This window comes from Taudactylus pleione, unplaced genomic scaffold (assembly GCF_031769625.1).
Source record: "Taudactylus pleione unplaced genomic scaffold, aTauple2 ptg000758l, whole genome shotgun sequence".
NCBI classification, from domain to species: domain Eukaryota; kingdom Metazoa; phylum Chordata; class Amphibia; order Anura; family Myobatrachidae; genus Taudactylus; species Taudactylus pleione.
The window spans coordinates 6134684-6153273 of NW_028285160.1; the positions used below are offsets into that span (position 1 = coordinate 6134684).

An 18590-nucleotide genomic window follows, 5' to 3' on the forward strand; every position below is an offset into this window, starting at 1 on the left:
TTTTTGCCCCCTTTTTCAAAGTCATTTTTGGGGGGTCCTTAAGTGTTTTTATTTTTTATTTTTTACACCATTTACCTTTGGGGGACTGTCTGAAGGCTGCACGGGGGTTCCCTATTCATAGGCAAAACTTTTTTGCCTGGTACATTGCATTGACTTTCCGCCTAGGCGGAAAGTCCTTCAAATTGATTACGGGGTAAAACCAAAACAAGCGAAAATGATGTCACCCGCGAAAAAGTTTCGCCAAAAACAGTTGAAAACGGCTTTTCGCTCCAAATTGAATACGGGCCTAAGTTTCAGTTCCCTTTTATTCTTTTGGTCATTTGAAATGTAGGGAGGAACTGTATTAGTATCAATAATCTAAAAACAAAACAAAATATATGTTTAAATGGTAAATGCTGATGGAAATTACTGTTTTTTATTTTACTCTTTGAACAGTATATCTTCTATGATTTGAGGTACTGTCGTTTTAACTAGTAGTGAAAATCCTTCTGTGATGAAAGATACTGAGGGTACATCCATAAATGTAATTGTATGACAGCTGCTTCACTAAACACTTCTATTTCTTAAAACTCAGAATTAGTATAATAACATTATGGTGGCTGTCCCTGTGCATAAATGCGAAATTTTATTTTTGTTTAGTCGGGACAATATGCTTTATTTGCATTTAGTTTATTTGACTGTAAATGTTCTTAATTTTACACGTGAAGTGACAGCACTTGGATCTCAGGGCCTAATTCAGAGATGTGCCCAAACTCTATGGTTTGCACACATCTCCACTGACGGGGAGACTGGACATGCACATACTGCGAATGTACAGAACAGGTCCTGCAATATAGCTCATAGTGCCCCCAAAGCTGTAGCATGATTGACATGCTGCGGGCGTTTGGGGGAGGGGAGGGGGCGTCGCTGTGACTTTGGTGGTTTCAAACACTGGATTTTACAGGGCAATATTATTAAGTACAAAATGCGCTTGGTTTTGCATTTAATATATACTCCAACTGAGAGCAACTTACGGGGTGGGGCTTAATGAAGAAGGAATGAAGATGAATAGGTGAGTAAGGGGATATGCTGTTGCTGGCATTACTGTTTGGCATTGTGGGCACTACTGTGTGGAGTTATGTGGCATAATGTTTATAAGGGGCACTACTGTGTTGTGTAATGGGAGTTGGGGGCACTATTATGGAGTGGGTGGGGTGTCAGAATGACACGCCCCCGTTTCAAGTGACTACGCCCCTCATGACATGTAGCCATGCCTATTTTTTGGGCACGTGTCTACCGCATACACTGTCTTTAAATATTTTTTTTATATTTGCAACACTGAAGGTGCCATAAATTCTGGTAAGGGGTTGGAACTGGGACCACACATTACCAAATGTCTAGTTTCGCCTATGAGATCTAGATGCAATGCATCTATAGGACTGCCCAGTCCCAGTCCATATGAAATTGGAACAACACAGTGCACACTTGGCGCAAAAATCAATCTGTAATCAAATGGACCTTTGGCAAGAGATCAGTTTGAAATCATGTAGATCCCAGCATATGCCCAACTGAGCATAGCCCACAATTCCATCTGCACCCTAATTCAGCTAACATGCAAAAGCCCTACCACCCAGTTACACCCTTTCAGCTGCACATTGAGATGCGATTGTGTTACTGTGCAGACTCCAACTTCCTGTCCCTCCAGAAAGGCTTCATGTCCTGTTCGAAGATGGCCACAGAGGTCACTACTAAGCATGTGCAGGGCCATCTTGTCTTTACTGTGTACTGAGAGAGTGACACAGTGGGAGGCAGAAGTCTCCTACTTAGCTCCTATGAGAGACCTGGTTAATCCCTGCATATAAAGCTGTTCAAGATCCTGCACTGCTACCCATTTCTAGCATACACACCCCGATGTTCGGTTCATTACCAGTGAGCATGTAACAGTGAGTACGGCTGTACCTACAGTACTATATACTTCAATAAACCAACACCACTGGTTAAGTAACTGGGCTGTTCATAGTTTGAGTCATCCAGTGGTGTGTGCCCACATAACTCTGCAATATAAACACCTTCACAATACATTACTTCCAATATGCACTGCAAAAAAAAAATCCGTTCGCAAAACTGATTTGTTTGAAACTCTGCATCAGCCCCATACTGGACAAATTGTTTTAATTGTGTATATCAAAATTGTACAAAAGTTACAAAAAAATACTATTGCACTGGATCCTGGAAGGGTGATGGTTTCTAGAGGCTATGTTTACCAAAATTATCTCCTAAATCATTTTCTTGAAATGTAGACTAGTATGCAAGGGAGGCTTTTCATTGAAAGCAGCTGCATTCTACACTATGTAGACAAAAGTGATTGGACACCCCTGCGCAAGCGAAATGCATACCATGCATATCATTGCACACGGGTTCCAAATGGTCATTAATGTGGCGGTCTCGACAAGAGCACTTCATAGGGAAGCCCAGGCACTTGCAGTTCCACAGAAACAATAAATGTTTTTATCAGGACGACAATGCCACCTGTCTTATTTCCAGGGCAACATTGTACTGGTATACAGAAAATTCAGTATCCCATTATGGACTGGCCAGCTCAGAGTTCAGATCTTAACCACATTGAGGGCCTCATTCAGAGGCGGTCGGAGGATGCAAGCAGTCACTCAGAAACTGGGCGGCCGCTTGCATCCTGACCGGCCTCCTCTGTTTCGGTCGTTAGGCTGTGGGTTTACACCCACAGCTCTAACGACTGCTAGGGTGATGGTCGCGATGGTCAGAGACCATCGCAACAATCGGGGCTTACGACGAGACCCTAGGGTAGGGTATCACTTGTCGTAAGCCCCGGAGAGCTTCTGGCTCTGTCAGAGTCGGAAGCTCTCCACTGACTTCACTAGTGATGTCAGTGGGGCCTCCCCCAAACGGTAGGCGTTCCCATGGGAACGCCTCCGTTTGGGCTGCCACCCCCCCGGCCCGCCTTCCAAACGGGGCGAGCTGTCAATCGACATCGACAGCTCGCCCCCTTTGGAAAGAGACCCGCTACGACCGGCGCTGTTGGTCGTAGAGGGTCTCACGCATGCGCACGAAGGAGCCGGCTCCCTCGTGCGCATGCGCACTTGACAAACATCGAGGCGGCCGTGCGGTCGTAGACCATACGGCCGCCTCTGAATGAAGGCCTGAGAACCTCTGGGATGCGACAGGTGCGTTCTTCTAGGCCAACTTTTTTCAGTGTCACAGTTGGTCACTATATTTAAGGCGGAATGGCAAAACATACCGCCTGCTGTTGTCCAGGAACTTGTGGACAGTTTGCCAAGAAGGGTGTCTGCAGTACTCGCTGCACGTGGTGGACCTACTGTACTGAGATCTATAAACTCTGGTTGATCTATTTGCTGTCAGTGTCCAATCACTTTTGTCTAAATAGTGTATATGCATACTGGAATTGATGCACACAAATTCATCTTGCATCTTTATGCAGTACCCATGACCAAGAGCCATGCACATAAAACTACAGGTGATTCAGAATGCTGCGCAGTACAGCCTACATCGTTTCTCCAATTGCAACTGAAGGGGTTTAAATGAGTGACAATGGCATGTTCACACATAGGCTGAGTTCAGTGGGGGTATGTCGAGAGCATTGTACAGATGTATCCAATTTCAGGCAAATCTCTTGCACCAGGTATAGAGCTGTTGCATATATGCACTGATAAGGCTGGCAGCTATGAAACCAAGTGTATGGATAGGGGCAGTGCAATTGAATAGATGGGTACTACTCGGCCTACAGGTGAATATGTTGGTTTAGTTCAATGCACGCAATGTGGGTGTAAATATGGGTGACTTGTATGGAACTCTGTATGTGCAATTTGTGTAAAATGTCCTGCAGTGCACATGTGTACAACCTGAGGCATGTATCAGGGGTGTTCTTCTCTGGGGCCAGTACAGTAATATTCTGTAATTGCCTAAATATTTTGGTCTGTATACTAATGCTGAATACACACATGACGGTATATCGACCAGCGATATATAACAAGTGCATCGGCGGGTGTGTACACCTAATATGTCAGTGATCAATGTCATTCACAAACATGTCAGATCGGTCCTGCAGCACAGACAATGCTAATATAACTAAAAAATACAGTCAGGTGCATAAATATTGGGACATTGACAGAATTTTCATATTTTGGCCTCTATTCACCACCACAATGGCTTTGAAATGAAACAAACAAGATGTGCTTTAACTGCAGACTTTCAGATTTGATTTGAGGGTAATTACATCTAAATCAGGTGAACGGTGTAGGAATTACAACGGTTTCTATATGTGCCTCACACTTTTTAAGGGACTCAAAAGCTATTTCATGGACAGGTGTGGGCTATTCCCTCGTTATTTAATTATCAATTAAGCAGGTAAAAGGTCTGGAGTTGATTCTAGGTGTGACATTTGCATTTGGAATCAGTTGCTGTCGACTCTCAATATGAGATTCAAAGAGCTGTCACTATCAGTGAAGCAAGCCATCATTAGGCTGAAAAATCAAAACAAACCCATCAGAGAGATAGCAAAAACATTAGGTATGGCCAAATCAACTGTTTGGAACATTCTTAAAAAGAAAGAACGCACCTGAGAGCTCAGCAACACCAAAAGACCCGGAAGACCACGTAAAACAACTGTGGTGGATGGCAGAAGAATTATTTCCCTGGTGAAGAAAAACCCTTCACAACAGTTGACCAAATCAAGAACACTCTCCAGGAGGTAGGTGTATATGTGTCAAAGTCAACAATCAAGAGAAGACCACAAGAGTGAATACAGAGGGTTCACCACAAGATGTAAAACATTGGTGAGCCTCAAAAACAGGAAGACCATATTAGTTTGCCAAACAACATCTAAAAAAACCATTACAGTTCTGGAACAACATCCTATGGATAGATGAGAAAAAGATCAACTTGTACCAGAGTGATGGGAAGAGAAGAGTATGGAGAAGGAAAGGAACTGCTCATGATCCAAAACATACCACCTCATCAGTGAAGCATGGTGCTGGTAGTGTCATGGTGTGGGCATGTATGGCTGCCAATGGAACTGGTTCCCTTGTATTTATTGATGATGTGACTGCTGACAAAAGCAGCAAAATGAATTCTGAAGTGTTTCGGGCAATATTATATGCTCATTTTCAGTCAAATGCTTCAGAACTCATTGGACGGCGCTTCACAGTGCAGATGGACAATGACCCGAAGCATACTGCAAAAGCAACCAAAGAGTTTTTTAAGGCTAAAAAGTGGAATGTTATGCAATGGCCAAGTCAATCCCCTGAACTGAATCCGATTGAGCATACATTTCACTTGATGAAGACAAAACTGAAGGGAAAATGTCCCAAGAACAAGGAACTAAAGACATTTGCAGTAGAGGCCTGGCAGAGCATCACCAGGGATGAAACCTAGCGTCTGGTGATGTCTATGCGTTCCAGACTTCAGGCTGTAATTGCCTGCAAAGGATTTGCAACAAAGTATTAAAAAGTGAAAGTTAGATTTAGGATTGTTTAGTTTGTCCCATTACTTTTGGCCCCTTAAAAAGTGGGAGGCACATATAGAAACCGTTGTAATTCCTACACCGTTCACCTGATTTGGATGTAATTACCCTCAAATGAAATCATATGTGTACGGGAGAGCCACTGACCGCGCGTACACTGGCTGCAGGGACAGCCGACACTGACATCTCAACTGGGCGGGCAAATGTAAATGTCAGCCCAGACATATCTTACCAATCGGCCACCCCGACGGCGGATCTGTCTGCTGACCGATTCGTCATCTAAATGTGTACCCAGCCTAGCACCACCAGAAATTTGTGTGCCTACATTATAGAGCCATAGATTTTTTGGGATGATGGTGTCTGCATTATAAAGCCACCAGTGATTTGGGGTCCAGTAAAACCACTGTAGAAGAGATTTGTAGATCTGCATTTAGAGGGGCCCCCAGAACAAGGCTGCTTTGAATAGCAGTTACAAGTATGCATGGTCTTACTAAGATGATCTCTGTATTGTACAGTATAATATCACTAGTATGTTCTCTGTATAATATAAAGGTCACCAGTATATATTCTCTGTATTGCACATTGTTTATTTAGATGCTCTGTGCATTGTATAGACAGGGCCGCAACTAGGGGGGAGGCTAGAGGTGCACGTGCACCGGGTGCCAGAATGCAGGGGGTGAAAAAGGGCTGACTCAACCCCTGCACACCCCGTGCAGTCTTGTAGCGCACGGTGACTTGGGGGCTGCAAATTCCATGCGGACGACTCCATCCGCATGGGCTCTGCTGAAATCAGCCATCCAAAAATGGCCACCGCCGAGGAGAAGACAGATGCTAGAGGTCCTACTGGACCTCTAGTGTCTGTTAGGCTAGCGCAATGCACATAGCATTCCCGGAAGTGCCGGGAACGCTGGCGCTACCAGGAGAAGATGCAGAAAGCTGCATCTTCTCCTGTGAAACCCCCTGGCAATAAGCATAAACCCCCTGGCAATGAGCATGAACCCCCTGGCAATGAGCATAAACCCAATGGCAATGAGCATGAAACCACCTGGCAACGAGAATGAAACCACCTGGCAACGAGTATGAAACCCCTGGTAATGAGCATAAAGCCCCTGACAGCAGGTAATTTTAAAGTAATTAGAAGCCTTACTGTGGGGCATAAAGTGGTGTCGGGCAAATATGTAAGTGGCACTTTGGTAATAGGTATTACAGTGTGTGGCATAATGTGTAATGGGCATTATGGTGTGTGGAATAATGTTAATCACTACACAAGGGACGTCTGACTAGTGCACTGCCTTATGGAGGAGCAAGGACAAAATCCAGGTACGGGAAGGGAGGGGGCGCAAAATTACTGCCTATTACTGCCTTGCACCGGGTGACAGATATCCTAGTTTCGGCCCTGGTATAGAGGTCACTAGAGAGAAAGACTTTGGGTCATATACCATTAGCCGAATTAACCTATTTTCAGAGGAAATCGCGCCTAAATACAACTTAAATTTTTTGCTATCCAATTAGCCACACAAATTTAGCTACCTGAACTTTAAACATCTTATGTCCCTATTTAAAAAATGGAGGGAGGGGGGCGCCAATGCTCTCTCTGGCACAGGGCACCAAAAAATCTAGTTACAGCTCTGTCTGTGATATCTCCTGCTTTACCTTCTTAATGAATGGCCCGATAACTTAATTTTTACAATTGCAGGTGAAAATATTCATTGTCACCTGCTTTTGAAAAAATGAAGTGATGATGAATAGGCCCCTTATCTGCTGAAAAACACTTGCTTTCTATCTTCTTTTCAATGTTCTTAAAAAGCGCAAAGAATAACCATTTAAAACCTTTTAAGAGCCCAGATTAATTTGTTTTTGGCCACTGATATACTGTTAATCAGTGTTAGTTTACACTTTTTGGGGGTACAGGCTGATTTCCCCATTGTCCCCCACACTTAACACATCTAACATTGTAGAAAATGAATGTGGGCGGTAAGCATTGCATTGGGCGGTAAGCGGGAGCGTGCATCGCAAAATTAAGTAAAGTTACAGTTAACTCAAGCCGCGATACAATTGGACAATTGAATATTTCCCTTTGTGTGGTTACTGGAGGGGGCGTGGCTATGCCCCCTCATTGTGTACATTACAACGCAGCATTACGGGGTGGAGGGGCATGGTTATTCCTTTATCGCAATCTCGGCCCCTACAGAGGTAATCTGCATCCACCCCCTAGATGGGGACGTGTAGTATGCTCATTCAAATAAAATTTGTATTATATTTTTGGCTATGTATTACCGTGCCTACATTAGGCAGAAGATGTCTGAATGGTTTTTGTCATGCACCTTTTCCCCTTACAGGTACAATTGCACAAATCTAGACATTTCAGCAGTGTCGAAATAGTCAATGTCAACATGCTGCATGTTGACATGACAACCATGTCAACACTCTTATGATGAATGTTGACAAAATAAACCACACCCCTTTTCAGCTTAGATTTTATATATATACATTTCTGCTGTGATCTGATGAGGCTTATACCGTAATCAACCAACATGTGATGTTAAACATTCCTCATCTGCACCAAACGCTAGAAGCTCAGGAAGGAAGCCGTAATCTGCTTTAACATTCTGCCATTTAGTTTTAACATTTCTGCTGCTAAACAAATTAATTCAACAGGATTGCATGTGATAATATTTTTAATAGAGTGCATGTCAAATATAGCTAGTTAGCAGCCGAAAACACATGCAGCTTTCTCAGCACCTAGTTATTTTATTTGTACACGATAATAACAGGAATTATATGTTCTGGGGCAAGAGTTCCACCTGTTTCCTACCTACTATTCCCTTTGTGACACCCCGGTGGAAGATTTAATTACATATGATCACATATCACTTGCTGCTGTCTTCCTCCAACCTGAACATTGATTTGTTTTTCTTCAAACCAGTGAACCAGTGTATGATGTCAGTGTATAGCAAATAGTTATTAATCGCTGTGCACCCCAGTTGTGTTTTATGGTAGTTAAAGGGCTAATAAGGGGTCAGGGATGCAATTTGCATTGAATTAGAGATGCACAAAACACTGCTGCATTTTTATAACTTTCTTCTTTTAACTTCAATATCTAATGTATGTACGAGTGAAAAATGGATTTATAAAGTCATCAAAATTAATTAAGAATCTCAGTATTGCAGGATTTTGCAGCACATGAAGCTGGCAGAGTTGCAATTGCAGTGTCCCAGGTCAGGGCTTCCTAACCTGTGCTACTGTATATGTATTCATAGCGATACAGTACATCAAACTAACTGTAAAATAATAACACCTTCATGTGATATTAAGCACACTGCACAAACAAAGTAACTTTGCACCTGGAACAAACCACGTTGCAGTGCAAGGGGTGAAAACACATTTATTGTTTTTACGTACAAGGTAAATACTGGCTGCTTTTGCATGTAGCCCACAAATGCTGGACGGCTTAGTTTTTGCCTCACCTGTAGTGCAACACGGTATTATCCCAGAGCAAAGTGACTTGCTCTTTAGCTTTACCCCCACCTCTGAATTGGCCCCATAATGGACCCATGTATTGTATACAGTCAGAATGTCGATGCCAGAATGTCGGCATGTCCTGAATGCTGACAGTCAGTAAGTCGATATGGGCATTGGCGACATGTAACATGGTGACATACAGAATGTTGACATGGTCATAATGTCGATATGTCCATTATGTCGACAGTAAATTTAGTTCTACATTTAGGTTTAGAGTTAGGGTTAAAGGTAGGCTAAAATAGTGAATAAATTCGGAATGTCGACATGTCGACACAGTGAACATATCAACATTTCTGTATGTCGGTATGTTACATGTCGATATAACATCCTTGCCAACATTAACTGTGGACATTCAAGATGTGTTGACATTTATGGTCCCTACATTTTGACTGTCGACATTCTAAATGCCAACATAAAATACCACACCCCATGTGTCATAGGAAAGCAGAACTTTGTAAGAATATGGAAGACAACTCCTAGTCCTTTGGAACTTTGGAGCTCTATGAAGTATCGTAAAAATGACTTCCTGGCAAGCTTATTCCTCGCAAATGGTGGCAGAACTTTCTGAAACATCCTTCAGCACAAAGTCTTGCCATAATCCCAGGTTATCAATATAATGAGATCATTGATCTCACTGTTAATGATCATTGAGATCATTAACAGTGAGATCATAATACTGAGCGCTGCACAGAGGCAGCAGCCACACTAGCAGGTTGTTAGGAAACTAGTACAACATAAAAGTGTGCAGTCTACCATCCAGACAGACTGTAATAGTCACTGACCCAGTGTGTGCTGTGTATCAGAACTTACCTTTCTGGTGGCTCACCAGTTCCTCAGTGTGCTCCCAAGCTTCCTCACATGCTCCATCTTCAGACAGAAGAATGGGGAAAGGAACAAAAAGAAAGTTGTTTTAGGTGTCGCATCTGCTGATCCAGGTTACAGAAGCTGTGCAGGGCTACAGAGGAGTCAGTGATGTTTGGAAATCTGCAGTTAGAGTGGGAAAGGATGGGTGAGGATTGGAGGGAGGCAGAAAGAGGGAGAGAAAGATGTGATCACAGCCCGTGGCGACACGAGTAGGATTTGCTAAAAATAGCAACTCAATAGAGAGAGGGAGAGGCTAGCTGAGCTAACAATTGTGGATCAGTTTCACAACAATATCACGGGCAATGAGGCTGGAAGCAATCACATCAGGCACACATTGAGGCAAACTCCTCATGCACTCTCATGCAGCATCACCGCCCATTGTATATTATCTCTCGCTTAATGAGTACAGTTAATGATTCTTTCTACCGTTAAATAAAAAGCACAAGTGCATCTCAACTGCCTGTGTGAAAGTTACAGTCATGTTACACCCTCTGTGTGCATGCATGTCTGCCAATGTCAGGGCTGGGGGATTGGGGATATTCAACATGTTAAAAAGTCTAGATTCCCCTATCCCCAGGGCTGGCAACAGAAATCTCGGGGCCCGGTACACTGATGTCTCTGGGGGCCCCACCTTCTCACCACCAGCCCCGACCTCGCACCCACACATAACTCCCATGCATGTGTCATATGTGAAGATTGATAATGTTAACTGAAAGATATGCCAGCCTTTAAATAAAGTAAAAATACTATGACTTACCACCACTGATGATGCTGGAAGGTCTTGATCACAGTGCTGTAGATGCCTCAGGAGTAGGAGTGATGGTGTCTGTAGCCAGCCATCCTTAGTCCTCAGCCCGTCATAACCTTCCTCAGCCTCAGACCTTCATCATCATTCTCAGCCCAAAAGTCCCTTATCACCTTCCTCTGCCTCACACCCTCATCACCATCCTCATACCACCATCACCTTCCTTAGCCCACAACCACCTTCACCTTCCTCAGCCCATAGTCCCATCACCTTCCCCAGCCCTCAGCCCCCTTCCCCAGCCCTCAGCCCCTTCACCTTCCCCAGCCCTCAGCATCCTTCACCTTCCCCAGCATCCTTCACCTTCCCCAGCCCTCATAATCCTTCACATTCTTCAGCCGCTGCCCCCAACCCGCCCCCTTCCTCCGCACCCAGCCCCTCAACCACCGCAGTGCAGTGACAGTCCACTGTGTGACTGGCAGATGGGGATGATGTGCGGCAGCGCCACGTTGCTTACTGGAGAGGTCATGTCCGGCCAGGCTCAGATCAGAGCTACAGGCCAGCGTTGCCCGGGCCAGACTACAAAAGAGCTGAGCGGCGGATATGGGTACCAGTGGCCGCGGCTGGAGCACTGAGTCTGCCATGCATGGCCCTGCTTTGTGCTTGTCTGGGCCTCTGGGCCCCTATGGACCTTGGGGCCCAGGCGAGTGTAATCCCCTATCGCCGAGCCTGCCTATCCCGACCCGAAAATGGTCGGAATCGGCAAATCAGGGATTTTTAACATGTTGAATATCCACGATCCACTGACATCATTTATGTCCTCGGATCGGCGATTGACGATCTGTGGATTGGGTTGGCGTCGGCAGAAAGTGGAGTCGCGGCTCAGGTGTATTGGGCCCTTAAGCCATACTGTATGTAACATTCTATTTTAATTGCAATATCGCTAAGGCCTCTCTCACTCGTACATCTAAAAGACAAAACTAGGATAAATTCATGATTTCTAAATACATGTGAATTACGTGTGAATGGGTTGGTGCACATATTTAAAGCTAGTGTATATGCACATTTAGCTAATATCCTAATATTAGAAGTACACGTCTTAAAAATCAAAGAACCACATTACATGGCATTGGGACTGATTCAGCTATGTACGGTTATGCCGCCTCCGCTGCTGTGAAGGTGTACACCGCTGCTACGCAAAAATAGGCAAATGTCGCAGATGCCGGGAAATGTATTGAGCTGTCCATTGACGTCTTTGCAAATCCTAGTATCTGCGTACAAAGACGCAGCATTGGTCGCAGATTATTCAGTTATTGCAGTCCTAAGTGATCCTGAGACACCAGAGACATATTTCTTGCATACGGGATCACAGATGCAGGGTGTGACACGCCCAGGGCCATAGAGAGGCCCTATTACTATGGCGTAATTGTGGGTGTGTGGCCATGTCCCCTTAGAAGAAAATGTTTAAAAACCCTATTTGTAGCACTGGGGAGCAGCGCTATATGCTGGGGAGGGGGCCACTGTGAGCCCCATGGCCCAGCGCAAATCCAGGGGGGGACACGATCAGTGTGAACTGTCTCCCCTACAGGCACAGGAGACAGCTGCTGCTCTGCAGCAGCAGTCTCCCTGGTCTTCCACTGCAGCCCAGCAGACAGCAGCGTGTGCTGGGCTGCTGACAGGTAAGAGGGAGGGTGGGTGGCGTCGGACCGGGCACCCGCCAGGCCCCTCCATCAAGCCCAGGCCTGGGTACTTAGTACCCGCTCTCTCCCTCTCTGCGCCACTGGACACGCCCCAGAAATGGTTGCAACATACCTGCTCTCTTTGCCGCCACTCCCCGTTCCTTCTCCCAAGTGCTCCCTGACTGTGAGACTGAGAATAAAAAGTTGCTGTGTACGATTACTATGAGTTACATTACGAGTAATGTACCTTGACACATGCGCAGTGCGACTTAGAGGCATGTGCAGTTCACTGATAATGGTTCAACTCCGTAAACCTCGGCATTGCATACAACGCACATTGATCGGTATGCATACAACCTGTCGGGAATGTTTATCCATCCTAACAAATGTGTGAAGCGAGGAAGAGCTCCCGAAGATCAAAATAGCCGCACAAAGGATAAGACCCGACGGTAAGAAAATAGCAGATGCCGGAAGATGGAAAAAGACTCAGAAAAGAAAGGAAGAAAACACTGGATCAAACCTGAAGACTTCTGAACGCCTAATTTCAGACAGCAAGGCGACTTTTGCAAAAGAACTTATACTGACCCCCTTGCTGTTCAGGTGAAATCCGGTGAAAGTCAATAGGCGGCTGAGTCAAGCTAGTGCAAAAAATCAAGGGAGGATCCGGCTCTTGACAATTTGAGGAGCGGCACTGACTACTGCGCGGAAGGGTCAACGCAGAGGGTTTCTCTCTGTGTACGCCAACATTGGCTAGATTGAATAAGGCCTCAGTGTAGCATCATTTCTCATTTATACACTAGGTCACCAGGAATTGTCTCACCCATACCAGGCATTAGGCCTGTGGCACAAAGGGCACTAGGCCCTATATATATTCTTAGGTGGAGCCATGGTACTGTAGGTGGGCAAGGTGACAAGAATATTACCGGTGAGTGTAATCTGTGTACTGTTTTGTCATCGCAATACAGTACCTTTCTATGGGCGTTCTAACTAGTTGCGTTTTTGTGCTTGGTAGCGGGGTGTAGCTAAATCTGAGGCCAAAAGAGCCAATGATAACCTTCCATTGAACCCAGCGGCAGTCATCCAGGCTTAGCTCATCTGCCTTCCTTTTCAGGGTCCGAAGATTGGGAGTTTCCCTTCGGCACCATATCTGCATTCCAGGACCGCCACCTGTAGGAGACAGCGGGTGAAGCAAGGTAAGCACCTGACTATATCTGCATGACAGCAGGTTTCAATTACCACCCAAGCACCTCTTATTGACTGTACAGTGGCAACTCCTGATATATACACTCCTTGTACAGAGTCACCTTCTGCCATACATTCTCCCTGTGCAGTGTCTACTCTTGACAAACATACTCCCTGTAGTGTGGCATCTCTTGGCACGTACTATATACTCTCTGTGCAGTTGTACCTCCTGCAATATTCATTCCATGTACTGTACAGTGGTACCTCCTGAAATATACCCTCCCTGAACAGTGGCACTTCCTGACACACACACAATGGGCACCTCCTGCATATATACTACCTGTACAGTGTCATGTCCTGCGATATATACTCCCTGTACAGTGGCACCTCCTGCTATATATACTCCCTGTACAGTGGCACCTCCTGCTATATATACTACATGTGCACTGGCTACTCCTGCCATACAGTCAGGTGCATAAATATTGGGACATTGACAGAATTTTCATATTTTGGCCTCTATTCACCACCACAATGGCTTTGAAATGAAACAAACAAGATGTGCTTTAACTGCAGACTTTCAGATTTAATTTGAGGGTAATTATATCCAAATCAGGTGAACGGTGTAGGAATTACAACGGTTTCTATATGTGCCTCCCACTTTTTAAGGGACCAAAAGTAATGGGACTATCAACTAAAAAGCTATTTCATGGACAGGTGTGGGCTATTCCCTCGTCATTTCATTATCAATTAAGCAGGTAAAAGGTCTGGAGTTGATTCTAGGTGTGACATTTGCATTTGGAATCAGTTGCTGTCGACTCTCAATATGAGATCCAAAGAGCTGTCACTATCAGTGAAGCAAGCCATCATTAGGCTGAAAAATCAAAACAAACCCATCAGAGAGGTAGCAAAAACATTAGGTGTGGCCAAAACAACTGTTTGGAACATTCTTAAAAAGAAAGAACGCACCGGAGAGCTCAGCAACACCAAAAGACCCAGAAGACCATGGAAAACAACTGTGGTGGATGACAGAAGAATTATTTCTCTGGGAAGAAAAACCCCTTCACAACAGTTGACCAAATCAAGAACACTCTCCAGGAGGTAGGTGTATATGTGTCAAAGTCAACAATCAAGAGAAGACTTCACAAGAGTGAATATAGGGTCTGATTCAGAAAAAGGGGGTGGCTTTTTAAATGAACCATTCGCTCTTTGCGGTCTGTTCACGACTCTATGTCTGAACGAGCGACAAAACATGCGGTCGTATTTTTGATAAAGACGCCCCCTGGCCGCTCGCATCATACGTCATGTCCGCTATTTATTAGATTAATCGAGTACATCGAACAGGGTATGAATTGCTCGCTATTCTTGTGGTTGGTTTTTCCTACCGCAATCATGCGAGCAGTTCTGACTATAAAATAACCAAGTGACGCGGTCGCTGACGCTGCTTTATTAATTATGCAAACGCCCGTTTTGACCTTTAAGCATGCCTGCGATCTGATCTCCACTCCCCGTTTTCAAGCACCTTCCCCTGTTACCACCCACATACGCCTCATTCTGTCACTCAAAATAGCAGGCATTCGCTATTTAGCGAGCACACAATTTTCGGCCGCACTGACTGGTTCGCGCATGCGTATTACGATCCGTACGCATGCACAGTTGTGCGACCATCGCTCGGAACGAACGAGCGGCCGCTTACGAGCGGCTCTGAATGAAGCCCATAGAGAGTTCACCACAAGATGTAAACCATTGGTGAGCCTCAAAAACAGGAAGACCAGATTACAGTTTGCCAAACAACATCTAAAAAAGCCATTACAGTTCTGGAACAACATCCTATGGACAGATGAGACAACTTGTACCAGAGTGATGGGAAGAGAAGAGTATGGAGAAGGAAAGGAACTGCTCATGATCCAAAACATACCCCCTCATCAGTGAAGCATGGTGGTGGTAGTGTCATGGCGTGGGCATGTATGGCTGCCAAGGGAACTGGTTCCCTTGTATTTATTGATGATGTGACTGCTGACAAAAGCAGCAGAATGAATTCTGAAGTGTTTCAGGCAATATTATATGCTCATATTCAGTCAAATGCTTCAGAACTCATTGGACGACACTTCACAGTGCAGATGGACAATGACCCGAAGCATACTGCAAAAGCAACCAAAGAGTTTTTTAAGGCTAAAAAGTGGAATGTTATGCAATGGCCAAGTCAATCCCCTGACCTGAATCCGATTCAGCATGCATTTCACTTGAAGACAAAACTGAAGGGAAAATGCCGCAAGAACAAGCAGGAACTGAAGACATTTGCAGTAGAGGCCTGGCAGATCATCACCAGGGATGAAACCCAGCGTCTGGTGATGTCTATGCGTTCCAGACTTCAGGCTGTAGTTGCCTGCAAAGGATTTGCAACAAAGTATTAAAAAGTGAAAGTTAGATTTAGGATTGTTTAGTTTGTCCCATTACTTTTGACCCCTTAAAAAGTGTGAGGCACATATAGAAACCGTTGTAATTCCTACACCGTTCACCTGATTTGGATGTAATTACCCTCAAATTAAATCTGAAAGTCTGCAGTTAAAGCACATCTTGTTTGTTTCATTTCAAAGCCATTGTGGTGGTGAATAGAGGCAAAAATATGAAAATTATGTCAATGTCCCAATATTTATGCACCTTACTGTATATACTGCCTGCACAGTGGTACCTCCTGCTATATATACCAGGGCCGTAGCTAGGGTGGTGCGGCCGGTGCTGCTGCACAGAGCGGAGCAGCCCTGAGGGTGGAACCGGCCGTCCACCGTAATGTTCTAAGGGTCTCTGAACAAAGCCAGCGCAGGCTCAGTGTCTGGCCGCGCTGGCTGAGGCAAAGAGGGGAGGGCCGCAGGGAGGATGGTGCGGCTGGTGCCTCACTCAAAAGGTTCAGCATCTGCCACCCACACTCAGAGACGGATTGAGGGGGGGCGAGTACCCCTGGGCCCCCCAGCCGGAGCTGCTCCCCCCTGCTGTAGCTGCTTCCCTTGCATGATAGGACCAGCCCGGTGATTGTAACTGGTCCTAGCCTGTGCCTGCGCCGCTGCAGTAATCAGAAGGACGCAGGCATTGACTACCCAGCCGGAACAATAAAGTTTTCTTCTCTACGGGCCGTAATGACGTCAGCGCAGTGAAGCGGAAGAACAGACTCTCAGAGAAAGACTGACTGTGAGGAGCCTGTTGTCACCGCTGCCACCACCATGAGAAGGACTCTGGAGGAGCATCATCGAGGTAAGTGAAGGAGGGGAGGGGGAAAAGCGTTTGAGGCTATAGAGAGACACAGGAGGGATGGCTGAGGTTATTGGGAGACGGATTGAGATGGGGGCAGGGTTGAGGTTGCTGCAGAGACATGGCATGAACTGAGGGTAGTGAGAGTTGGGGCATTGAGATATGTGACAGGGAACAGTGTGGGCTGTGGTTGGGGACAGTGATAGCTATAAATAGGGGCAGTAAGAGTGTGGGCTGTGATTGGGTGGTATAACATGTATAAGGGGCACTCCTGTGTGGCATAATGTGTATAAGGGTCTCTATGTGGCATAATGTGTAAAAAGGGTACTACTGTGTGGCGTAATGTGTATAATGCGCTCTACTGTGTGGCATAATGTGTATATGGGGCTCTACTGTGTGGCATAATGTGTATAAGGGGCTCTACTGTGTGGCATAATGTGTATAAGGGGCTCTACTGTGTGGCGTAATGTGTATAATGCGCTCTACTGTTTGGCATAATGTGTATAAGGGGCACTACTGTGTGGCATAACATCATAAAGGGGTTTGAGGTACTACAGAACTCTGCTGTGTATTGTGAATAATGAACACTAATGTGCGTTGTAATGTGATGTAGTACTCTTGTGTGGCCACATCCTACCCCTTTATTTTTGGCACATGCCTTCGCTGCGCACTTTCCCTGTATAAAATATATAGGGGGGCACCAATGATCTTTTTGGCACAGGGCACCAAAATGCCTAGCTACAGCTCTGATATATACTCCCTGTACAGTGGCACCTCCTGCCATATATGCTCTCTGAACAATGGTACCTCCTGCCATATACAAACCCTGTACATTGGCACCTCCTGCCATATACACTGTACAGTAGCTCCTGTAGCTGCTGTCATATATACTCCCTGTACAGTGGTATCTGCTGTCATATATACTCCCTGTACAGTGGTACCTGCTGTCATTTATACTCCCTGTACAGTGGTACCTGCTGTCATATATACTCCCTGTACAGTGGTACCTGCTGTCATATATACTCCCTGTACAGTGGTACCTGCTGTCATATATACTCCCTGCACAGTGGTACCTCCTGTCATATATACTCCCTGTACAGTGGTACCTGCTGTCATACATACTCCCTGTACAGTGGTACCTGCTGTCATATATACTCCCTGTACAGTGGTACCTGCTGTCATATATACTCCCTGTACAGTGGTACCTGCTGTCATTTATACTCCCTGTACAGTGGTACTTGTTGTCATATATACTCCCTGTACAGTGGTACCTGTTGTTATATATATTCCCTGTACAGTGGTACCTCCTGTCATATATACTCCCTGTACAGCGGTACTTGCTGTCATATATGCTATCTGAGCAGCGGCACCTCCAGCTATTTACCCTCCATTATTAGTTGGGGGTGTGACGGGGTGTGGCGCTGAATCCGCAGGTGGTGCGGGGGGCCTGCTGGCATGATCGCGTGATTGTGGCCACGCCTATCGTTATTCAATGCCAATATTAACAGCATTATAAAGCAGGGGGTGGGGCTATGATGATACGATTCAGAGCTTATCGTGTCAACGCGCCCGCTGCACCCAGTGGCCACCCCACCTGGACCACCCACTTGTGCTTGGTAAGTGGGCGGCTGCAGGGGTGAAGTGGTTCTGGTGCAGGCGATTAGTGACCGTCGCCGGGAGACTTACCTACTCTTCTGCGTGGCAGGAAGCGACACATGATTTTTGAGAGCCTCCCAGACGTTCCGGGACAGTAAGCAAGTATACATACTGTATACACTCCCTGTACAGTGGCATCTCCTAACATACACACTCTATGTACAGTGGCACATACACACTCCTTTTATATATATATACTCCCTGTACA

At 45.5% G+C, this 18590-nt stretch overlaps 1 protein-coding gene across 1 annotated transcript in view; it reads right to left on the reverse strand.

Moving 5' to 3' along the window:
- HDAC9 (histone deacetylase 9) overlaps window positions 1–10058 on the reverse strand; it is an 805652-nt gene extending 795594 nt beyond the window's left edge. The window contains exon 1 of the mRNA XM_088457369.1: window positions 9827–10058. The gene's annotated coding sequence lies outside the window, so the exon portion shown is untranslated. The remainder of the gene's footprint in view (window positions 1–9826) is intronic.
- Window positions 10059–18590: the final 8532 nt, after the last annotated feature.